The sequence below is a fragment of the Bombyx mandarina genome, chromosome 07, assembly GCF_030267445.1.
Source record: "Bombyx mandarina strain Sakado chromosome 07, ASM3026744v2".
NCBI lineage: Eukaryota > Metazoa > Arthropoda > Insecta > Lepidoptera > Bombycidae > Bombyx > Bombyx mandarina.
In genome coordinates, this window is record NC_143214.1 from 55,362 (window position 1) to 80,302 (window position 24,941).

Below are 24,941 nucleotides of genomic sequence, written 5' to 3' on the forward strand. Positions count from 1 at the left end.
TTGTGCAACAATTTTAAAATAATTAAATCACAAGCTTCCGTAACATAAACAAAATTTGTTAGTAATAATTGAACATTACATAAGTGATGTACTTGTGACCTCTGCGAGTTTCAGCGGCTGCGGTGAATGCGCCGCGCATCATGGATCGACAGATGTTGGGGCCCAATTAAGTATTACGACCGAAACTCGAGTGTAGTAACATATAATCAATCTCTTAGTAATACTTTAATCTTGTGTTGCAACTATTGGCAACGCGGCCGCAGACGATTCGGCAATCCCGGCTAGGTGAAGTACCAGGCACCAGGATGGTGGTACCCATCCGAGGGGGGAGCCTTCAATATGCCACCAGTTCTAAAATATATTCAAAGTTGTTACGAAATATGAGGTTCAATAGGACTAGTGGTGGATCGAGGTGGGTTTTCTGGCTGAGACCTAGAGATACTGTGATCTGTAACATATCTCTCTGACACTGTCCTATCTCGTGGCATCTCTTGTTGCTTGGAGACAGTTTGCTTATTCTTCACAATATAACAATATTCGTATCCTGGGTGTCCTGTGTACAGAACATTCTACCAAATGCTCTTTCTACTTTATTTTAAATGATCTAATTAATTTTCGCTCGGTAAGTACATATCACAGTATCGTGAGCTTCGTAGCTTGTAGATGATGTTGAAACGTTGTAAATATTGTAAGTACAATCACGTTATTAATACACGTAAGTATTTGGCAAATCAAAAAGCACAAAACTTCTCTGATATATCGTACTTAGGCTGAAGATCAGTCATACAGATAAATAAAATAATATAAAATAATAAAAAAGCATAAAATAATATTATATAAAAAAGTCTTTGTGAATTTGACTTACTCGTAAATTTATGAAGTAGATACATAGACATTATATATAGATTATAGTTTTTAATGCTGTAAGAGAAACAAAAGGTACAACTATGCTTAAAGCTTGTATTTGTCAACATAAGTTAGAGGTAGACAAAGGAGTTGGTGTAGACAGTCTTATAAAAATAATCCAAGTCGACGTCATATTATATGCCATATAAAGCGCCACCGTCCACGGAAAGCGCTTCAACTGACTACTAAAGTACGCATGTGTATGTGGGTAGGTACAGAGGCGGGTGCGAGCGACGGTCCCGCTCCCCCAGGACAGACCAGGTATAGTGCTGCGCGTGTGTCTGGGCGCGCTGTCCCGTGCCGCGTGCACACCGCGCCTAACAGCACACACAGAGACCACTCCTGGAGTCTACATGTCTCAATAATTACTTAATCGAATCATATTATTATTGGACTTATGTAATTGTACAAAGAATGAGAACACACATCTAACAATCTCTTTTTTACAACTTCAGAGAACGACCGCTCGTTGAAATGGCCATTACTTGCGGTTTGTGTTGTTGTTGTTGTTGTTTAATTGTCGGTCGGATATATTTTATAAAGAAAACATGGACCGTATTCAGTTAACTAGCGTCTATTCAGATTAAGAACTTTTCGGTAGCTATTAAAGGTTTCTAAAGGATATAATTATTATCAATGGACGTTTAACAAGTAAGTAAGTCAGAAATCGATCGTAACTATCCGATGAACTGATCTGAAACGTAAAAGTAAAAGTGCTGTCAAACGTGACTGAGAAATGTCGCGCCGGATGTAATACAGAGTGACGTCACTAAGAGATCGTCGACAGACGAATACAACACTCGACGGGTGTGGGAGAGGGACGCAACCATTTCCTCTTGTGAAACAATTTGTCGAGGTCGAGCCTTTTTGACGGAAACTGTCTTTTGATCCAGTTTCAAAACAATCGTACCTTTGGTCAAAAGTCCTTTATTTATTTTATTTATTTATTTAATACAAGGAGAACCAACAGCCAACTAACAAAGTATAATAATATAACAAATAATAGAAACAAAAAGCCAATTAAAGGTTCTCACCAATATAAACAAATTAAAAACACTAGAGAAACAAAAGCATAGAAACAAAAAAAAATTAAAAACAATCAGCAAGACGCAAATCTTGTCTTTGAACACAATCGTCCTTACGATTTGAAAAATTACTTCAATAACTTGATGATATTATCATTATTTTACACATGAAAAAAAATTAGTACATTTATAAGCAAACTAACATTTTTCATTAATACTTAGCCTCAATAATAATAATAATAATGTTTTTATTTCAAGTATCCATGACTCAATGCAATACACAAAAGCTACAATAATCAGATATTTTATCGTAACATAATGAAGCTGACAAGTAATCGGATAAATAATGTTCATCTATCAGTCTTTTGAAGGATTTTAATATTTCGTTGGTTAAATTGAACGGCAGTCCTGCAAGCGAATGTCCTGCACTGTAAAGGAACTCACATCGACCCCGTCGAATGCGCTCGCTTCGTCACAGCGTCAAGAATCGAAGGAGTATGAGCGGAGGTGGACGCGCACGCCGCGCGCCGGAGACGGACTGGGGCGAAACTGGCAAGTGCTCATATTTTCGTAAGCCAAATATCTCAACAGACTCAAACAGAGAGCTTGAATACTCCAAGTTTATTTAGTGAGCTCCAGTGAGATCGCGTCGTCGTCGGCTGACCTCGGCGTTTTATGTTAGTACTGGCTACACGACCAGCGATGACCGGACCTGAAACATCTTGAGATGTGAGGTTATGGCTTCAATTGTATGTGTGTTCAAACCGGAGTTTCGGTGGCCATAGGGAGAAAATTGCACAACCATCTTAAGGATCCTGCTGCGGCAAAAATTTGCTGACTAGCTCCGCATCGTCTAGAGATGGAGCGTTGCCAATACACGGATGAGAGCGACGTAGAGCAAAGAGTCTTTCTCAGTGTAGCATTGAGTCCGACCGCCGCCATCCCTTCGTCGTGCTTTATATGACGCTGCGTGCACAATTTACAACGAAAGCTTTGAGGGATAAAACGGTGTTAAGTTGTATGTTATTTAGATTTGTTGTTTGTTTGTCTGTTTCGCTAATTAGACATAGTTAAATAGAATCCGGTGGTGTTTTGAGTAGAAACTGTGACCAATCGAGGAGCTAACCTACTGGCCCAGTTGACTCGATTCACGGTTATATTTAATAATTGGCAATAAGTTTTTAAGTCAAGGCGTTCTCTGTACTGCAACGCAAAACAATGTATAAATATACCTATGTAGACACTTATACCACGTACATTAGACGGACAACAATTACTTTATGACATAAAACAAACACTGGGGCTATTTGTTAGGCGCGTTTCAATCAAAATATACGCTACAATAGTTAGATATGTCGGATTCCGTCACACATAAGGAATGTTTAATGTTCGCAGCAACATGAGACTGGGAATTAAATTCTATGATTTTAACAATCACCGTATATTCAATCTGCTCCAAAATATTATATTATTCATCGCTAAAACCATTAAAATTATGATAATGACTTTGAGTTTGTTATTATTCAGAATAAATCGCAATCCCTGTTTTTCCGACTGTAAACATTGGCTGAGGGCAGTCCTCGCGCCCAGTCGTGTCCAGTAGCGTCGAGTCGCGTTCAGTCGCCTCTACTTATAGCTCGGTCCCGTGGCGACCGGACACACATTCGGTGCACGGCTGCAGAGTTCAGTTCGCCGCAGCGCTGGGAAACTCCGCGGGAAATCCGGGGTGAGTGTTAGGATGTGCGGGGCGCGGTGAGGGGCGCGGCGCGGCGGAGAGGGAGGCGAGTACTCGGCGGCGGCGAGCGCGCTCAGCCTCATTCCGAGTAGCGCGCTCACGGCTGTCACACGCGTCCACGTGCCTGCCGCCCTCCACGGTAACGTACCGCGCCCACCCACCGGCAGATGTCACTATCGGCGCTCGGACACTACACGAGCGCGCCAAACTCTGCTCCTGCGTAACTTTAATTACAACGTAACTACAATCGCAACGCCGATACAGTTCGCTTCAGTGTCGCCTTCGGCTCGTGTCCGCTCTCTAGGTGTGTGTAATTATTGTCGTTCAGTATTCTCTGTGAAGTATATAATACGATATATTCGCGATAGTTTGATGACGTGCTGACCGGGACATGTGACGCACGAAGCGACCAGCTTCCTGTAGACGCTTGTTCGTTATCAACATTATTAGAATCACGCCTTAGTTGTTAAAAATTTGACCTTTACCGACCCCGATGTGACATCTGCTGTACCCATACGCACACGCACATACACACACTCATAATATTACAACTGAATATTTTATTGAACGCACTCTCTGTGCACTAATGTACATTTTTATTATATGTATTTTTAAAGATGTTTAGTTCAGTAGCGCGAGCCCTGTGTGCTCCCTTCGTCCGTCGCTACGTATCCGTGCACGTGCACACACACACGCACGCGTTATGTTACAGCTCAAATGTATCTTTGTTCATACTATATCCTATTTGTTGATAGAGTCACTGAGGACATTTCATTTTGCTTTCAAGTGATAACGTCTACAGTATAATAGTATTATGTATTAATAATTTTCATTTAAAGGAATGCGTTGAATTTGAATTTGAATTGAACTTTTAATTTGTTGTATTTCTGAACATATCAAATTATGTATAGTACAGTACAGTATATATACATACATATGTATATATCGAAGGGTACAAGGCTATTGGGTTTAAGCGACATTTTCGAAATTTTACAAGAGAGCCATTTAAAGTTTAAAATTTGGGAAAACTTTCATAAGAAAAAAAACTTTTTCAGCTATTTGAATGGAGTATGTAAACTTAATTAAAGTTCAAATTAAAAACATCGAACTGTTGATGCTGACGTCAAATAAAACGGACGTTATTACAAAGATAAATGTCGCGTATTAAGCGAAATGTCGCTTAAACCAAATATCGTGTCACCTCTCGATGTAGCGTACATAGCGTAACTACCATTACGTAATAGCACTACAAACTCACTAAAGTCCATTCGATTAAGATATGTAGTTCTATTTGACATTTAGTTTTGACGCTGTTCTATATTCAGTTCACGGCAAGTGACAGATCTCGAACTGAACTTGTGGTCAAGGCTGTCACCTGACCGCGCCGAGCCGCCCCCGCCCCCGCCCCCCTTCACCCCCCATCAGCCGAACTCAGCCGAAATACTATTTATTGATCAGCATGACAAATTTAGATTATGCACAGCACGACATTGAGAAATGAAAGCGATAAACTTAATTGTTTTTCAAACACTAATATTTATTCTATTTTCCGTAACACCTTGTTATTAAAAAAATTCCAAAATTGAGATACTGGAAATAAAATACCGGACCGGACAGCAACGCACGTTTAATAAAATGAATACAGGCGGAGGGGTGTGAAGGAGTGCTTCGGGCGCGAACGTTGATATGTTCAATTCGTTAGTGACGTATTCTTTAGTTTCCGAGCGTGATCACGCGCGGCGGTATCCAACAGCGAACCTACATTCGGTTAACATTACTGGCTGAATGTTGACTTGTATAATTATTCAGTACAAGTGTCGTAGTGTGACGTCATCGTTGACGTTAACCTTCAAAATAATCATATTTCTTTCAATAATGATTATCTGCTTTGGATACGCTAAAACCTTAAAACGTCAACATTGCTATCCATGGCGCATGCCGCCACGGACACGCGAAGGGCCGTCGGTGACAGTACGTCGCTCGCAGGTGGCACGCACTCCGCTAGCCTCCAGTCGATATCTACTCACCAACTATTATGACTTAAAATCATTTCACTTGATACGTGCGTAGTGTTCTCAGCTAATGAATCCAAACATAGCTCCGGGTGTACTCGTACTGCGGTGTAATATAGTAGGTACAGTCCATATCTGTTACTGCTTCGTATGCAGGCCCCGCGCACCCTCCCTCGATCGAAACTCGGACCTAACGCCGGATTCACGTCGCGCCGACAACGTCAGGAACTTCAATGAATCGTATGACGTGCGCTAATTAACACATGCAACACATACAATACATGTGACATGATATGACAGGAATGTGTGAGTTGTAGAAGAGAGTCCCGGCCCTATGTTGCTGCCGTGCTGTATGAGCCACGTGTAGCGTGCCGCTCATGAGTGTTGGCTTGCCCAGTATACGTAGGTACCTGAGTTGTGGATGTGGCAGTACAGAGCACCGTCGGAGTTCGCAACAACCCAGGTGCCGTGTACGGTGGACATGCACGTGTTCGGACGCGGGCCAGACTAGACGTGACCCGGTTCTGTTTCTGTTTCCTCGTCACGGCTCCATAAAGTCCTCGTCCTTCGCGAGATTACTTCATCACACGTTAAGATGAAGTGGAACACGCTGCAGTACTCACATAATCAAGATCGGTCATGATTATTTCAAGACCACAAATTTTCATTATCGTCTACTGAATCAAATGAATAGTCCCAAGTCGAGTGCACGTTCTGAAAGTACAAAGTAGTAGCTAAATGTATCTGTTAGTGTGCACTTCGCTCGCTATGTAAATCATAGTCTCACCAAAAACCTATTTGTCTTCAAATTCAAACAGGTACTGTAGTATCGTATACTTGTATGTACCTGTCATAAACATACCCTAAAATACACTAATTTAAGGTCAGCATACAAAACTTATTTCTGTATTAAATGTAAAACTATGTTATTAAATTGAAAGAGCGTTATTTGTGCAAGAGGCAGTTAGTAGCTTCTTGCAACAAAGTAATATGTAAATGAAATTATTTGTACATTAGCAATTAAAATAAAATATTGTAGACAGTAGATTTCAGCAGTACATGTAGGGTCGGGCGCCCTCGGCTGTGACCGACTAGACGCATGCAATCAACATTTCCATGAAGTCTTGTGCAAAAACGTGTTGAGTTGCGGGTGTGCTGCGCGGACGGGGCGGTCAGTCCGGGCGTGCACCTGCTGAACGAACCACACGAATTGCACAAAGCGTTCATGAAGGTGTTGTGGTGAAATGATCACTTCACTACGAGAAGCATCTGATTCATAATGAAAATTATAAATATTTAATAAAATTTCTTGAAATAAATTTAAGTTGAAGTCGTATAAAGAGTTGTTCACAAAGCTGTCGGTGGTGGTGTTGAGAGGTTTTCGCAAGAGCTGGTCGGCACTCGGCAGGCGGGTCGTTGACCCCGCGACCTCGGGGGGAAAGTTTCGATAACCGTCGGCGTTGGTCCAATGTTTGTCAACGTTCGACCGAACCCGTGCTCGTAGTTGCACAAGTAACTGAGCCAACGTGTGAGCCAACCGCCCATCTCATAGTCTCCCTCATTCTGCTCACCCTTTTTTTTTTTTTTTTCTTTCTCGGGCCGGGGGCCGAACCTCCTACGAGGTCCCCGCGCCTAAGGGGCGCGCGGGGTATGTGAGACTCAACGATCTGCAGATGTTGAGAGCAGATCGCGGGCCCAAGGATTTTAGGGCCCACCCACTAAACGACTCCCCTGCACTCTTACACCCGACGTCCGATCTCCGTCCGGGGTCAGAACCCGTTCAGAGTAGGGGGGTTCCCGCGGTCAACACTACAACCAGACACGCGGCGCCACCCCGAGGACGCCCGACCGACGGGTCGTCGAGGCGATAGTCGACGACCAACGACGTCAGTCTCCGCGGTACGGCGGAACTACCAGGCCTAAATCATTAAAATATCATTCTGCTCACCCGAGTTAACCGGCCACATTGACTAACGCGGAAATCATGTTTGATGCACTTCCCGAAACTTCAAGTAACTTGACGAAAATAAAGCGTCATATTATTATGAACTTTCTGGTGTGAGTTTAACTAAACAAGTTAATGTTCATACAACTAGCAGACTTATTAACGGATACTGTACAAGGGTGGGTCCAGCTCAATCAAATCATCACTGACAGTTAGTAGAGCGTGGTTAGGGCGGCGCGGCGCATGTCTGCACCGCCGAGAACACACGACAGTGTGTCGGCTTCATATGTCAGTGTGTCGGGGTCATGCCAACTTTAAATGTGAGTGTTTCCTTAACGGCTCATGTTCTGTATCTGACCGGGTACTGACATCACTGCTGTACGAAATACTTACAAGCGGGGCAAAGCTACAAATGGTGCTAATAAAGACTTAAACGCGCACACTTAGCTTTGCGCCAAAACTTCGTAGTGACTGATTTTATCGAGAATCTCAGTCATGAAAGGTCTCCGTCCTATTAAACAGCTGCCAAAGAGTAAGGCATCTAAAAATAAGGATCCTGAAGAATTAATGATATAACATTACCTCCATCTACAAAAGCTTCCCTTTAAAGTACTATAATATTACATACAGTACGCATAAGGGCGGGATCTTCCAGCAAGCTCAGTCCTGCGCGGGTACTGGGGCTCGTCCACGCGTCGTTGCGTGTGTACATGTAAACAACAAGTGCGACATAATGTCAATGTGTGTATTTAGTTGAGTTGAATGCTGTTTGCATACTACGTGCTAACCAACAAACAAAACAAACCCGCCGCTGGTCTCTGTGCGCATGGCTGGCACGGACCAGGCGAGGCTGGGAGTGCTCCTCCCGCACAGAGCTCGCCGCTCGTGAGGCCGCACGGGGTCACGTGCACGCGGGACCTCACTGACACGTCACTCAACTGCATACTGCACATATACCACTATGAACATATATAACTATATATCTACAGTCTCTTTGGCATGAACGATGAACATGTCAATAGCGACGTCAATGTGAATAACCAATATAAGCTAAAGAGAATTTAAAACTCTCCTTAATATAGTGGATTGGATGGTGACGATCCGCGCTGGCACCGAGCGAGTGCGCGTGAAGCCTCCGCGCTACACCCTCCGCGTCATCTCACGATCCTCACTTCACCAGCACGCTACGCTGCAAATTTCGGTTCCTCATTTCTATTTGAGATCATTAATGTTCAGGGTAGTCGGTCACGTCTCTCTCTCCCACCGAGCACCGCTACAGTCCGCCCGGTCCGGTCCGGTCCGGTCCGGTCCGCCCGCGACCTTCGAGTTAATGTGACAGCACGTGTCGCTACTTAAACATAAATGTAATTAATTAGATTGACGTAGAGGTTGCGGACGCGGCCTTGTACATATTTCGTATGCATATAGAACCTTACATTCTTTATTATTTCATATTAAACTAGCCGGTTAATTAAATAAATATAAAGTACATAGTTATATTAGGTATTCAATTGCTTCACCGTGTATATCGTAACTCAGTATGTGATATTTGAACGCGGAAATACGACCATTAGTTTGAATTGAAGGACAATAACAAAATTAATATGAAAATAGCCGACCCACTGGAGTAAATTAAAAAAACATTGCAATAACTTTAACGTCTTGTAGACGTAATGTAATAAGTTATCGTGACGCGCTAGTCATAATTCCAGCTTTAAACATTCAACTATCAGACTACTTTAATTTCTATTATTTCTTTAATTTCTTTAAATTAGGGTTCATACAAATTACATATAAATACATACATATATTATTACCTTTTAGTCGCTATGTAAATAGGGAGTGTTAGGTGTGCGCGGGGCAGTGTGGCGCAATATAGCCTACCTACCTACATATAAGCACAAATAATTAGCCACACCGTCACCTGCTTTCGACATTGTTCACATTGTAAGGAAAAGGTAGTTTTATATCCTAATTGATACGACAAAGCTGGGCCAAAATACTGTTACGGTAATTCTAAAAGAATAATATCGCATTTAAATTTGAAACCTATCACATATATTTCATTGTGTTTTCGTACTTTTCGCGCCAAAGTTTGCTGGATAGTTTTGTAATATCCGAATGTAGTTCCAAAACCAGGAATGGTTCTTTCAACAAAACTCTGTCCACACAACCGTGGCTAGACACAAACTTTCCCGACTTCACCAGAGCGAAGACAGTCCGTCGTCTGGCGCCGGTCCTCGTCCGTTTGATATGCTTCAGAGATGATGCACGCCGCGCTCTGAGCGCCATGGTCATTTCAAGCTCCTAGAACATTCTGTAGCGCTGGGAATGGCTAGTATCCCCTGTGGCGACGGTGTGTGTTACGATGGATAGCCGACTACAGTCTTCAAAGGATTGCTCAATACTATCCAATGCAGATAACGTCGGTTCGGCTTTTTTTAAAGCAGGTGCTTGTACAAAATAACCTAACCTAACCTAACATAGTCCTAACAAAAGTGCACCGTAAGGGTCACGACCCTGAGCACTGAGGAACACGAGGCACGGAAGGAGGAACCCTTTTTGCAGGAATCATTATTACATGTGATAGAATAAAAATTGGGAAAAAACTATGTTTCCTTCGTAAGGTTTTTTTATGGCAAGTCTAAATGTAGTCGAGTGGTGGCAAGTGTTGCGCCGACGGTGAACAGCAATCGAACAGTAACCGTCAAGGTTACGTGTAGCGTAGTGGAGGACGTTACTTCCGATCTTAAGCAATTTATTGCAACATATTACGGTTTTCATTTTATAATTTAATTGAACGCGCGTGGGAACATAAAACCAAGGCTTTATAAATTGATTTCGATAAAGCGGACAATTATTGCTGATTTATTTCCTAATCGCGTGACACACTCGACCGCAGCTTGCGGAACAACGGCCAGCCATTGAACAATTCACTATTGTCAAATTACTTTCTCTAAACATAGAAGTGTTCTGTACCGGACGATAGAACCCCGCCGCGGACCCCTGGCTCCAGCTCAGGTCCTCAGCCTATCGTAGTCTTGATATAATTTCGCGAATCACACAATTAATTTCCACCGCGCACATCCTTGACCCTAGTGGCCCACGCGAATGCCTAAATAACTTTCTAAAATGAGCTCTATTGTCGAAGCGCAAAGCACAATGTATTGTTTGTGAGACAGTCTGACGGTCGAGCTCAGAGAGCACAATAACATGTGGTTGCGGGCTCGGCCCGACCGTGAACTTGCGCCGTGTCAGTGTCGCCGGCGGCGGCGGCCGGGCGGTCGTCTCCGTCCCTCGAGTGCACGCTCACTACTGATACTTGAGTCGCGATGCACTTTCAGAGTTGAGACAGACCCATGTTCGATCATCAGGTAGGTGACTTTAGAATTAACTCCATTCTGGAACTTTGCGATAGTTGAGAGCACGTCGTGCCCTCGACCTGCCGGTGTCACGGAGCCGGTGGTGCTCATCGTTCTCTCAGAAAAATAATTCTATCAAATTAGTTGACTTCACTAGCGCTGACTCCGCCTCTCTGCAAGACCTTTCGGTGGCCCGTTATCACCAGCGGAAGTCTACTAACTTATCTAATAGCTCCATTAACATCCGCGTCAAGGGTTCACCTGCGCGTCCGTCTCTAGGAACATATTTTTATTTTATCAAATAACCTAACTTGTAGGAAATATAATATTTCAGAACTCTCTACTACATCGGTCTGCTAAATATACTGTTTACTTTTTCCGTACCTAATTGCTGGTAGCCTGAGGGAATATTCCTGCTGTTCCAGCTCGGGCGAGTATTTGTTGTACTACATGCTTAAATATGCCATAGTTACTACACGCGACTTCGCCTGTAAATATTTATATTATATTCCTTGATACATAGTACTTAATAGTACTTTTATTATAAAATGTGCTTTTCTGCATCCCTAACAATTTGCAAAATTTCATGACAATCGATTAAGTAATTAAGAAGTGAAAGCGAAACATAGTAATACAATCAAACTCACTTTTGCATTTATAATTATTATATAGCATATACCTAGTAGGTTCAGATCTACATACATACATAGATACATAGCTATGGACAGAAACAAGCAAAACTTACTAAAAATCAGAACCATATGCAGTATCGATAATTACCCACATGTAACATGCAGAGTAGTGTTAACTTTCATAAATGCTATATTATGAATATTATTTCTCATTCGACATACAATTGCGACACAGAGAATTGATCATAGAGTAGGTCGACTGCGCCTTAACGTTTGATATGAATGCATGGAATAGATTCAGTTGCGTAAACACGTTACAGCATAATGTTGGGCGCTTTATGAAAGTGTGCTTTAAACAAGAGTTGACCTGCTGAGGTGTGTACACTGTGTTAATGTGATGACCAATTTCGGTCGGTAACGAATACCTATTGGCAAATAAATGATGTGTCTTTTCTGAGAAGCCGCGGTATGATATTTATTATTGCCGTGCAATCGTTCCAAATAAATAAAATATTTCGATTAAATATTGATTGCAAAACAAAAACCTGCATGCGCTACGCAGGGCGCCCCGACAATATAAAAATAAAAGTATTGTGTAATAATCGGTAATATTAAATTGTGCAAGTAAACTGTAGGAGTCTTGTACTTGAGCACTAATGATTTTTCAAAAATAGTTTGAAGTAATGCTAGTACTACCAGCACTACTGGAGCTGATTGATTTATAAATCTTTAAAATACTCGCGACATCACCCTTCTGACGCTAATCGGATACATCGCAAACATTATACATTCCAAAGCAATCTGTGGTAAACGGTCGTATAAGGGAGTGGTCTCACGCTCGGCGGTCACCGGTCACCGGGTGACACACTCTCGCGTGTTACATTCGCACACATCAGCCCGATCGAATAATGCTTACACTTTCACTTAGCATTATATCCAATGACATAACGACAGCGTGTTCATGGCGTTTTACATGTTTGGAACGAATATATTTGTAAAATAGCATTGTTGACGTGTGTGACACAACAGGCGAGACGTCCGCGATGTTGTCGCGCACCCGTGGCGTCGGTATCGCGGTTCAATGGTCGGACAGGTACCATCCAAATTCAGATCCTGCAGGCTTCCAACCCGAAACTCGTGGTCACGAAGAATGAACCGCGTCGGGTAGTAAAAATCAAACTAACAAAAATATTATTGGCCCTATTGCGATACACTTGAAACACAGACCGCAAGGTGGATAGTAGTAGGAATCAAAGCAAAAAACAATTATTGCCACGATAAGGAACAATAAAACTCTATTATAAAAACATTTTGTAAAACCAAATTTGGATAAGAATAGTTTTGATAGAATTTCGGACGCAGCCCGCCCTGGCCGCTCTCGGCATTTCAACAAACAGTACTCCGTCTGTCCACCTCACACTCAGGACTCGACGACTACTTCATACATCTTAATAAGGCAACAAGGGTACATTCTTGTGTGATCAAGATTCAAGTGGACTTAAAATGTAGTGGCACAAGGTATGTAATCAAGTGACATCGAACCCCCATGGACCGTGTACAGGGTCACGTGTGCGGACGGCCTCACGAGCGACGCGCGTCACGCCCGCCGCCTACTAACTAGTTGCTTTTGCTGAAACAGCAGGCGGAACGGATTGTGACCCCGCACGGAACTTCGCATCTTCCGCAATACGCACCCTACGGTCTGTTTCTGGTACCAAGTAGTCAAGTGTGCCTGTTTGGAACTTGAGAAAAATGTTGTCGATCCCGTAAGCGGAATCTGTACTGTGACGTCTGTAGGTCCCATGGACACTTCACGTGTGACGAGCAGGGATGAGCAACGAAGTCAAGTTGATTAAAAAATCACACCGGAAAATATCAAAGTAAAAGAAAGAGGCAAAGTTTTACTCCGGTCGTAATACATGTAATGAAATCTATGAAATGACAAACCATTAAGTATTACGTCACAAGTAATGAATACAATTCAAATATGACCAGAGCGGTTTCTAACAAGAGCACACGAAGGGAGCAGCAGCAGGCCAGTGGACCTCACGGGCCATGACCTTGAGACCGACTCCTGTTTACTACGCGCTATGTGCGTACTCGCACAGGTCGTCATCTGAAACTGTACGCCGTACCAGCATTCTAACAATGCGGATGCGCCGCGGTGACAGTTGTCATTTTGTACACGCGAACTACGAAGAGAATATCTTCAGCAGAGCGCGCGACGCCGCTCGCACCGGCGCGGGTCCGAACGTTCTTGTTGGGAGCTCGTGTGAGGACTTGTCCGATAGATGCCGTCAGCGCGGCTCGACATTATTACTGGTTCTCTTCTAAGTCTGTGACGGCTTCCGCTACAGTTTCGTCAAATTTAGCAAATAAGTAAATTACCGCGATTACATAAATATTTGAGTGGAATTGAATGCGACACTTACATACATATCGGCACGATCTGAAAGGGAACCGGTTAGCGAGAACAGTTAACGTTACAACGTTACGACAGCGGGCAGCTCCCCGCAGCTCCCCGCGCACCCCGCGCACCCCGCTCCCCCCGCGCCCCCCGCGCCCCCTCTCATTTACATAACGCGCTCACTTGTTCGTTTTATAATATTCAGTTTCCTGCGCTCCGGGCGGTTCGCAATCGGAACGTTTCTGTACTAATTTATAATTGTTTGCCATAAAAATGTCGGCCTTCTGTGTGTTTAACGTATTGCAATCAAGTAGTTTTCTAAGTCCGTTGTTTTTAGACAATTGACCGTAGTTGCTTCGTAATTATTTACTATAAAACACGAAATGATAACTCTGGGCAATTACAGCCGGCTTTGCACCGTGGCGCCCGCCGCCGTGCCGTGTCCCGGCTGCGCGGAGACTCGAGCTCACTTCTTAAGAATAATATTAGTTAGAGTTATATGTGATCATGGTCCTGCATGTACTTGTTAACCAAAGCCGAAAAAGGCTTTACTGAGAATTTTTTGTTAACTAATGTTATAAGTGATGATAAGACTTTCACATTATCCGGGTTGCGGTAAAGTCGGCGCCGAGAGTGACATAGAGTCGTTGGAGCGAAACGATTACGACACGCGACATACTTACCGCTCACCACTTACCACGTCCTGGGGTGATTACTTTGAACATTACATTTTACTACTAATTTAAATTAGTTCAGTAATTCTCAACGTCAAAGATAGTCTTTTTGATAATCTAGCATTCACGCGAATTCGTGGGTAGTCTGTTGGATTTTTCAAATCAATCCTGTACATGATTTAAAGTGCTAATAAGCAATACCATCATGTCTATTGTTTTATGAGAGGGTGCGCGGACGGGGCTGGCGGCGCCCGTGAAGTTCAACTCAGATAATGCTTTTTCATTGAACGAAGCACTGGGAGCTGGGGGTGCTAATGAGCTTTGTTTCTTGTAGCTGCGCACAAAAAACAATTAAGCACTACTTGTCCTACATCCTACTCGCATACAATAAATAATTTCTTTAATATCGTTCAATATCTAAGTTATATAAGAGTGTGGTAAGAGGGCGCGTTGCGAGCCAGCGTCCGTGTGTGTGTCTGTGTGTCGGTGTGTGCGTCGATAGAAAGTGCAAGTAGTCGCCGCTCTAGCACACTGACATCGATACACAGGCGGGGGGGGCGGGGGGGCGGCACGCGTGACGTCACACTCGATGCCGCCCGCACAGCTCTAATGAAATACAAACCTCTTTATTAAATAACGCTATTACTTTAAAAAAAACGCATTTACATTACAATTCCACAGACTATAACAATTATGTTTCATATCACAGAATGACTCAACACAAAGTTTATTATCACTTTTATTAAACCAGATGCTGGTTCAGTTATGAAACAATGACCACAAAGTGCATTATTGTCAATTTAAAACTCTCGATAGCAAAACTGTTTTGTTGGCTCAGTGGCGGTGGATCACTTGCAAACAAACGCGGTTCGGAGTCGGGCACGTGCTAGTTAGCTCGTTGCTTGCAATTTTTACAATCAATAGTATTTATAGTTAGCGTGAAGTGTGTTCACAGGTGTTCACGCTTGAACCGGCAACCTGTTATAAATATCTTGTTCTTGCGTCACTGATCCTATGATATTCCTTTCTTCCTCGTGAAGTAGTTCTCGCGGCTCCTTATATAATATCGAAGTAGTGCAGGTCGTGAGCACTCTCCCTCTCGATGGCCGGGCCGCTCGGAGCGCGCTGACGTGACGTCACAACGCACGCGCCGCGCATTCACTCTCACTTCATCAGATATTCAAACCACAACATACATGTGTATGTACATAAGTACGTAGCTTTATTTCTCTTGACTGTGTCACTACAAACTAGGACACGAGTTCCCTAAAAATAACAATAACGACCTGTTGTGTAGGGGTAGTGAGCGTGCGAGGGAGAGCCCCGGTCCCCCCTCGTCGGGACACGCGCCACTGTGCGACACCAGAGACCGACACGTCCATTGCGTGCTTGAGGTCAGCCGGACCTGGGCGACTCCCGATGACCCACTAAGGGCTCGCGAGAGTCGGCGCCATAAAGTATGTAATGCATTTAGTAGAAGAGGACGATGTGTCCGTGTGTCACCTGGTCGCATCTACACTCACTCTCTGTACTGATCTCTGCGAGGAGAGTTGTAAACCTCTCTCTAGGAGGGAACTCGATATTTTAAAACAAAACTATCTGAGATTGCTTATGTTTATTATTTTTTGTCAAAAAATTTATGTCATGTCTGAGTGATATTTCAAATAATAAGCAGTTGTTTTGAAATGTCCCAAAAATTTAATTGTTAAATAAAGGTCGTATTAAAAATTACTTGTGGCCATGAATTTTGCGAATAAATGCAGCTGTGGCCATGAAACCTGCGGTTTGGGGTCGTGACACCGATACACTTCACTTCATCTTATATTTTATATGAAAGTAGATATTTGAAATAAACAGAAAATTTCAAATAGAGTTCATAGAACAGTGACATTTCAGACTACGTGTGTACTATTTTGAGATAATACTTCAAGTATTAATGTCATTAGTAATGCGATTAAGAAAAACACTTAAATGTAAACACATAACTCAATAGGTAGGCTTTGTTGACGTAAGATACTGGGTACAAGAGTATAATGTGTAACGCGTTGATGTCTTTTGTTTGAAAGTTCTATGTTGTGCACTAATACTGCAGTGCTATCGACTACCAGACGCAATACGGCACAAGCAACTAGATCAGATACAGCCGTGACGACTGGTGGCTCTCCACTTCTAACAGTCTTCTAGTGTAGAGGGTAAATGTTACTGTGTGACTACTCCGCAGACAGATTATTGATTGACCTAAGTAACACTCGTTGTGTGTTGAGCGAGCAACCTTCACAATCAAGGTATAATAAAATATATATTATATACTTACTGGCGGTAGGTCCTCTTGTGAGTCCGCGAGGGTGGGTACCACCACCTCGCCTATTTCTGTCGTGAAGCAGTAATGCGTTTCGGTTTGAAGGGTGGGGCAGCCGTTGTAACTAGAGTGAGACCTTAGAACTTATATCTCAAGGTGGGTGTCGCATTTACGTTGTAGACGTCTATGGGCTCCGGCAACCACTTAATACCAGGTGCGCTGTGAGCTCGTCCATCCATCTAAGCAATAAAACTAAACAAAAATGGTGACGACTCAAATCGAAGTCACCCGTACCTTACCTAACTCAGAAGGCTATGCAAAGATTTCTACTCCCATGTTACTATTATGAGTATTCGTGCGGAGTTGTAGACATACTAGTTCCAATAAACTCACTGAACTATTTAATTTATTAAGGTTTTCATGGTAAGCTTTTGTTTGCTTTTAGGCTAACACGTATTTGAAAGACAGTTAAACGTCGGTGTGCTCATAAAGGAAGTTAATGTTCACGAGCGCGGTCACGTATACAACTAGTTTCTGACACAAATGCTCACGCCCGTTCCCCTCGCCGCGCTGCGACACTTGCTCGCCCACTCCCTCGCCGGAGGTTGCTCGTTGTGTGGGCCACTTGCTGTAACACAACCTCGCATGTCCATGGTTGCCAAATCAACAGTCAATTCTGGTAAATATATCCCGGAATCAAGCAAATGGTCGAAAGTGACCGTTTCTAAACAAACACGTTTAACGTATGGCGTGTGACAGCCCTAACGTCAAGCGTCGGCAAACAAACAGATCATAAACTCAATAAACGCGAACACTCGTAATCTTAATCATGAGATAATTCGATACAATTTGTAGTACATTGTAACACAACACATTCCCACAACTAGAATGCTATTGTGTTTGTTTTATTATTTTTCACATCTGAAGCTGTATAATTACATGCGTTGTTAATTTAGTCATAGTAATTAGTCCGGTCATAAAATGGCAAAGAGCCGTTTTATTTATATTTCCCTTACTGTGTTTGATTTCCTTATAAATGAAGTCCCGCATTCAACGCCCTTGATATTCTCCAAGTAAGATTTCAGTTAAAGATTGTTGATGTCCAATATTCGCATGCTCTGTTCCCGCTCGCCCCTCTCCCCCCCCCCCCCCCCCGCCCCTCACCCCTCACCCCCGTGCACATAATGCAGTAATACTGTTTGAGTATGTACAAACCTATGCAACGAGTCGTTACCGTGCAGTTTCGTAAGGGAACTAGTTGCCTCTATAATAAGAGTTGGCAATGAATTTCGTCAAAACACAAGTAGACATTAGCACAGGCTCCGATCAGCGATTACTTTCGAGTTTAAGTTCTTATGTTTTATTTCGGATTCGTATCCTAATCGAAAATCTCGTTGATGGAGATATAATGGGTCCAAATGGGTTCATCGCGCGATCTTCATTATGTTTCTGTTTCGTAAACGACGTTCTTCCGAAAATTAAATCCAAGTAGTGTTCGACACGTAAGGTTGCGACACGTTGTCGTAAATTGCGCGCATTGGTTGCGACACAATGCACATAAACCGCTCGCGCATTCCGCACGTTCTGCGAGTGTCTAATCGCGCGATCCATTATGTTGGGTTTTTGTTTAAAAATTATGAAACTGCTGCCCCATATACCTACCGATATAATTTAAAGTTACTGTAGTCCTTATTATTTCCTACTCAGCGCTCGTATACGTACGCGGTGGGTCGGCTCGGGACAGCCGCTACGTAGTGTCATAGAGCTGCCTCACACGGCGGGCAGTGCTCGGCGCCCAGACACTACGCCACTACGCTACGCTACGAGGGCCTACAGAGTCCGCCAGACAGCTGCCCGTTGGTTGCTTGTTCCGTGGTTGTTTTAGAAACTTATATATCACCGGGTCTCGAATCTACTCTAATTAAAATCTAGATTGGAGAAATTTTAGTATTGCATATTTTTTTAGAGAGCCAATAAGAGTGCACGTGTAACTAGTAGTATTGCCTGGCCGGGCTCGCAGCGTGCGCGTCATAAGACGCGGAAGTGTACGCAGATGAGCACCTAGCGGTGTTGACAATGTGCGAACAATGTGCAAGCAACACGCGGACAATGCGCGGATCTTACATTCCTAATGTTATGAGTGTGGTCACTTTGTAATTATTTTAAATGTTATGTCTTCGTTGGAGATACTTTGTACGTTTCTCGTTCGCGTGCGCCGTTGCATGATGCGGAGTGGCACAGTTCTTCCGAGCGTGCTTCTTGTTTCTCTGTGTTCGAATTCACGTAAAGCCATTAAGAAATAAACGCATCATAAGATAAAATAAGACTGTTTTTATAAATTTTATTTCAACACGAGGATTTCAAAGTCGCAGCTTCGCTACAGCGTGTGGTCCGTGTGGTCCGTGTAGTGTGTGCTACATATAGCGGAACACTGTTTTGATCAGCGAGTCCTGCACGGACAGTGACAGTGACAGTGACGACACATTCATATGTGTTTAGTATCCTCACTAATCAAATGCAATAATCTGATTCAATTTATCCTCCATTTTATTTCATAATGTTCGTTTCTTTGTAGTCGTAGTCTCTTCCAAGCGGTACCGAACTAAACCGGAGAGAATTACGTGACACTTTCATGTCTCTATTAATATTGTTATTGTTATCTAATATATAAAATTCTCGTGTCACGGTGTGCGTGATTGAACTCCTCCAAAACGGCTTGATCTATTTTCGTGAATCTTAGCGTGCATATTGGCCAGGGCGGAGAATCGAAGAACATCCATTTTTCATCCCCCTAAATGTTAAGGGTGGTCCACCCCAAAATTTTTATTTTTTATTTTTTAGACAACAATTTTTGTTTGTATTTTTTTATGATACAACATACAAAAATACATACAACCCTAAATTTTCATCTCTCTACGATCAACCCTTGTTTTTTATTTGTTAATTAAAAACTTTAATTCTTTTTTGCAAGAATTTTGTTTTTATTTTGTCATGACTTAGAATTAAAAAAATCATATTACTCTGAATTTTTCACCCCTCTACGATCAACCCCTATTTTTTATTTGTTAATTATAAACTTTAATTTTTTTGGCAAAATTTTCATTTTTATTTTGTCATGAATTAAAATAAAAAATCTGACGTTACTCTCAATATTTCATCACTCTATGATTAACCCCTATTTTTTATTTTTTTATTATAAACTTAATTTTTTTGGTAAGAATTTTTTATTTATTTTGTCATGACTTAAAATAAAAAAATTATATTACTCTCAATTTTGACTCTTATACGATCAACCCCTATTTTTCCATCCCGATTTTAATTTTTTTTATTCTATGCACAGATCCGCAATAAGGTTACAAGATGGCAATCAAATATTATAATTGTAGTACGATAAATTCTTATTCAGAGTTTATAATTTCAAGTTCCTTTAATTATGATTTTTTTTAAATTTGATTTGATCTCCCGCCCTCGCCGGTCGACTACTGATCAACTATCAATCGATCAGTTATCCCCGCCAGGTGTCACCACTCATCTCGCAAACATCACGTAGTAGGGATGAGGACGAAGCCAGTCTCCTGTCTTACTCTACGGCTACTATCTATTTTTCATACCCCTAAGTGATAAGGTTTGTCCACCCCCTAACACATTTTTTTTATTTATTGAAAAAAAATTTTTTTTGTTATAGTGAGGCATTATGTGGTTGAATGAGGTTTTGTTATTTCTTTTTTTCTACACTAGAAATTCCCTAGAAATCTTATATATGGCAAAACAACGTTTGCCGGGTCAGCTAGTTATATTATATTTTAATATATTAATCTATTGAGTTGATGGGTCAATAGGTAAATAATCTATTGTGAAGTGGTTACCAGAAGTCGTAGATGCAGCGTGACTGCCCCTGATTACCGTAAATTCCAACTTCTTTACATGAAGGATGTCAGTGTGTGACCGCGAACTACTCCCCAAACACCAAGGAAGCCATTTGTAAACAATTTGTATTTAAGTTATATCATACGTCTGAGGCTGAGAGCGATTAGGGTACCGGGCCCGCACCTTGTTAGACACGTGTTCTCGACGTGACATGTGTTCATGGATGCTCAAGACTTGTTGGCGTTTACCAATCATTCAGGACGCTAGAAGCACTGGCTCTCTCGTGTCGCTGCAGCGGCGACCTCGCCGCGGTACAGCGCTGTCCTCACACGACGACGCTCGAGGTGTATCCTACGTGCACCTCAATAGAAGGAAATCTCTTTGAGAATGTCGTTTGTACGAGTCACTATTGTGAAGCAAATATGAACATGAATCTCTGAGGATGACAAACAGTTCAAAGGTCTTATTTAAATATGGTTGAACACGGGTGTTTAATTTGAATGTATTGTATCCGAAGTCATGTGAGGTCGTGTCCTCGTAAAATATACAATTGTGTACAAAAGAAATTGAGAAATTCATTTTTTATTTATTAAATCACGTTGATTTCACGCTGAGACAGAACTTATAATATTATTATGTAAACGTCCCTCGGCAAGCTCAGTGCCATGTGTACATATGTGTGTGTGTGTGTGTGTGTGTGCGTGTGCATCTGTTGAGTACATATGGCATTAAAATGATCGATTAGCTCTCGCCTGCGGGATGTGAGCGCGGGCACATGCTAGTCGCAACGGTCGATACCAGGACCCCGGGCGTCTGATCCTTTACGCCGCGACCACTTGAAGCTGGTGGGTCGGTCGACCACACTACATACACATGCAGACACGTGACAGTGAACATGTCGGTTATTTAGATTGCGGTAGATTGTTGTTATTTTGTTTCATTTGTCACGTTTAGTTGTAGTAGTAGTAGTAGTAGCACTCCCCGGGCCGTCGGTGCTCCCGAGCGCTACACATAATTAAAACGATTTTTAGGTTTCGGCTTAGTGTCGCGCGACAACAGCTGCACCTCGGATGCTTTACAGTTCTCTAACAGCACAGAGCCTTGGCAGTAACAGTTGCTCTAAGCCTACGACAGTGCTCAACAACCGATCACTGCAATTGGTGATGTGAGCTTGATATTGAGATGGCGCGTCTACCAGCGCCAGGTGGGCCATCGGGGAGCGATTACCACCCTTTTTGTATCTGAACCAAAAAAGTCGTATGCTTTTATTCACAAGGCAAGGTAGTCGTTATTTCAATACTGCTAAGGTTTCAGCACACTGAACGTAATTTTAATTATACTATTGCTGCTACTACTACCATAATAATATGGTTACCAATATTTGGAAAATTTATAACTTCCGGAATACGAAATATAAAAGCTGCAACGCAATTATCGTTAGCAATTAATGCCGTACAACCGCAGTTAAGTGTTTAATCCAGTTATTATGTTATTAATAACAAGTGAGATCGATCCAGTTGAACGTCCGTCCGTCCGTCCGTTCGCAAAGGAAGCCAGCTTACCAAACGTACATAGAGAGATTGCATTTGATTTGGCAAACGTTGGCCTCACGCCGAGGTTACGCCGATTTGTTCTCTGACACTCTGCACTTGTTGCTTTGCGAAATTAATTGCGACATCTAAATTTATTAAGTAAATTATTGGACAGTTGAGTGAATGCCACCGGACTGTCCGCCGGACTCTATCGCGGTAGTCAAGAAATATGGCAAATTTTTTGTTTAATATTTAGCAACGACGTTGAATTTTATTAAAAAAATCAAAAATATTATTTGAAATCAAAACAGATACATAAATTAGATCAAACAAACGGTACAATGGTAACAGCAAGTATATTCCGCGTCTGTCTCGACATGTCGACCTGCCTCTTCGGAGCTGTTGTCGACACTCGGAACTGCTTGCTGATGTTCTCATCTAAGCTAAATCTCTGTAAAATAGTAATTTCCAATAACAACATCAAACTTCCATCCAACTTTCCGATAAAAGCTTTGTGTTCTTGCTATTCCACAGGCGCCTTTGATTCAAAGTAAGCACAATACAAGTCACGTTACAATATCGTGGATACTTTCCATAGTACATCAAAGTATTTTAGAGATTTAATTAAATTGTAATATTGTAAATATTAAAATTAACTTATTAAACTCAAAACATTGAAGGTTCACGCGAACACACCGCACAGAGTCGGCACCGTCATTTTAAAACGAAAATATCTTAATAGCCGTATTGAATGTCCAACAGCAGCCGTAGAACGTGTCGGTGGCTGGTCGCTGGTCGGTCTCAGAAGGCCAATAGTTAAAGTGGTTGACCAAGTGGGTTGACCTCGACTCTCAGTAGATTGCGGGCAGTTTCTATACAATCTATCATTTAACTAGGATTTATTACGTAACGATAACTCAATTCAGAATTGAACTTCTTAAAATATTTTAGTGTCGTATAAAGGTTCATCCATCATAATTCAGGACACTGAATCGGGCTACTTTAAAACTATGTGAACAACTGAACAACGACTGATGTGCAAGGGCACTAGCTAGCACTTCCATGAATCCCAACACCGTCCACCAAGATCTTTACGTCATGTCGCAAATAACCAGGTCGACGATACGTAAGGAAGGCCAATGATAACAATCTATTAACAAATGTTTAATTAAAATAAATGCGAGTTGATCAATGCCGATAATACTTTATAAGAATTAATTCAGACACCTGTCAAGTCTGCTACGTCCGAGTCGAGAGGGTGGAAGGGTCATTTAACATCGCACTTTACGTAACAAAGTAGTTAGTGATAAGGAGAGGGTATATTAAACTGCCAGCGGTACGTACCTACTAGATTACGTGCAGACTCACAGAGGCGGACAAAAGACAAACCTAACCATATTTGATGGGTTCCACATTGAGCGTCTACTAATGTTTTCATTTTGTCAGTGAACATACGTGAGAAATACAAGTGATACCAAAAATATCCATTACGATGATTATGCAAATGCTCTGACGCTAGGACGCTAGTACAGTAGTATGGTCCTGCAGCCGCGACCACCGACCGCGCCGCCTTCACTTGACAGCCTCCACGTGCGAGTGTATATAGATAGCTCTCTGTTTACATAATAACCGCTGTATTTGGTAAATTTCATTTAATCTTATTTATAGGGAAATCACGAATATGCGTATTTAATAATCATTACTTTCATATCACACTTAGCATTTGACAGTTAAACAGACAAGCAAGTCATAGACTACACTAGATACTAGTAAATACTCTACCAGCAGCACAGCTGTATCGGTGGTCAGCATTTGTCAAATAGCAGAGCGGAGTCCGCACGCAAAGTAGAGCGGCTTCGGTAGCGATATGTGCGTACACCACACGCCCTTGCTTCTCTACGGGCTTTCTAAAATATATCATACTTTAGTATGTTTGCCTTTCTAAAAACTTATTACAAAAGTGTAACGGATAGAACCGCGGCTCTGCTCTACTTTATTACACAAAACGATTAGCCGCCTTACCGTACTGCGCGTTATTTATTATACATAAAATTCAGTTCTAAGTCCTCTAATGATAAAGGAAAAAATGAAAAGTAGTCATTCGCACACTCATGCTTGTGCGGCGAGGCCTGTGCACGAGTGCTGGTCGATGATCGATGATCGATGATCGATGATTGGATGATTGCAACATCATCTACTTGATCCAAGTCTGAATTACTCACAACTCTGCGGTAAAACGCTGTTTGTATGTTAATATTTAATAAGAGTCGCGTTCAAGTTACAAATCGGAATCGCACCTAAAGTGATCACATTGACCTACATTTTAAAGTAATGACTTTGAGCCGTTTCGATGAAAATTAACGTTTTATTTTCACGATTTCGTAATTATTGACAACAGAAATAAAATATTGGAACGGTTTATAAGTTACTTAATAAGGTATCTTTAACTGAAAGTTGTTCACGTTATCGGCGGCGGCCGACTTTATTGCGTTTGTAATCGAACGGCTTTATTCGTACTGGATTTCTTGGTAATTTGCTAAAAACA

General features: G+C 42.1%; 1 protein-coding gene across 4 annotated transcripts in view; it reads left to right on the forward strand.

The window, feature by feature from the left end:
• Positions 1-3,533: 3,533 nt before the first annotated feature.
• Positions 3,534-24,941, forward strand: part of LOC114250740 (uncharacterized) — a 32,099-nt gene continuing 10,691 nt past the window's right edge. For 2 of the 4 annotated variants that reach the window (XM_028184729.2, XM_028184731.2), the window contains exon 1: positions 3,664-3,805. The gene's annotated coding sequence lies outside the window, so the exon portion shown is untranslated. The other 2 variants (XM_028184730.2, XM_089728579.1) reach the window with 2 other exon arrangements.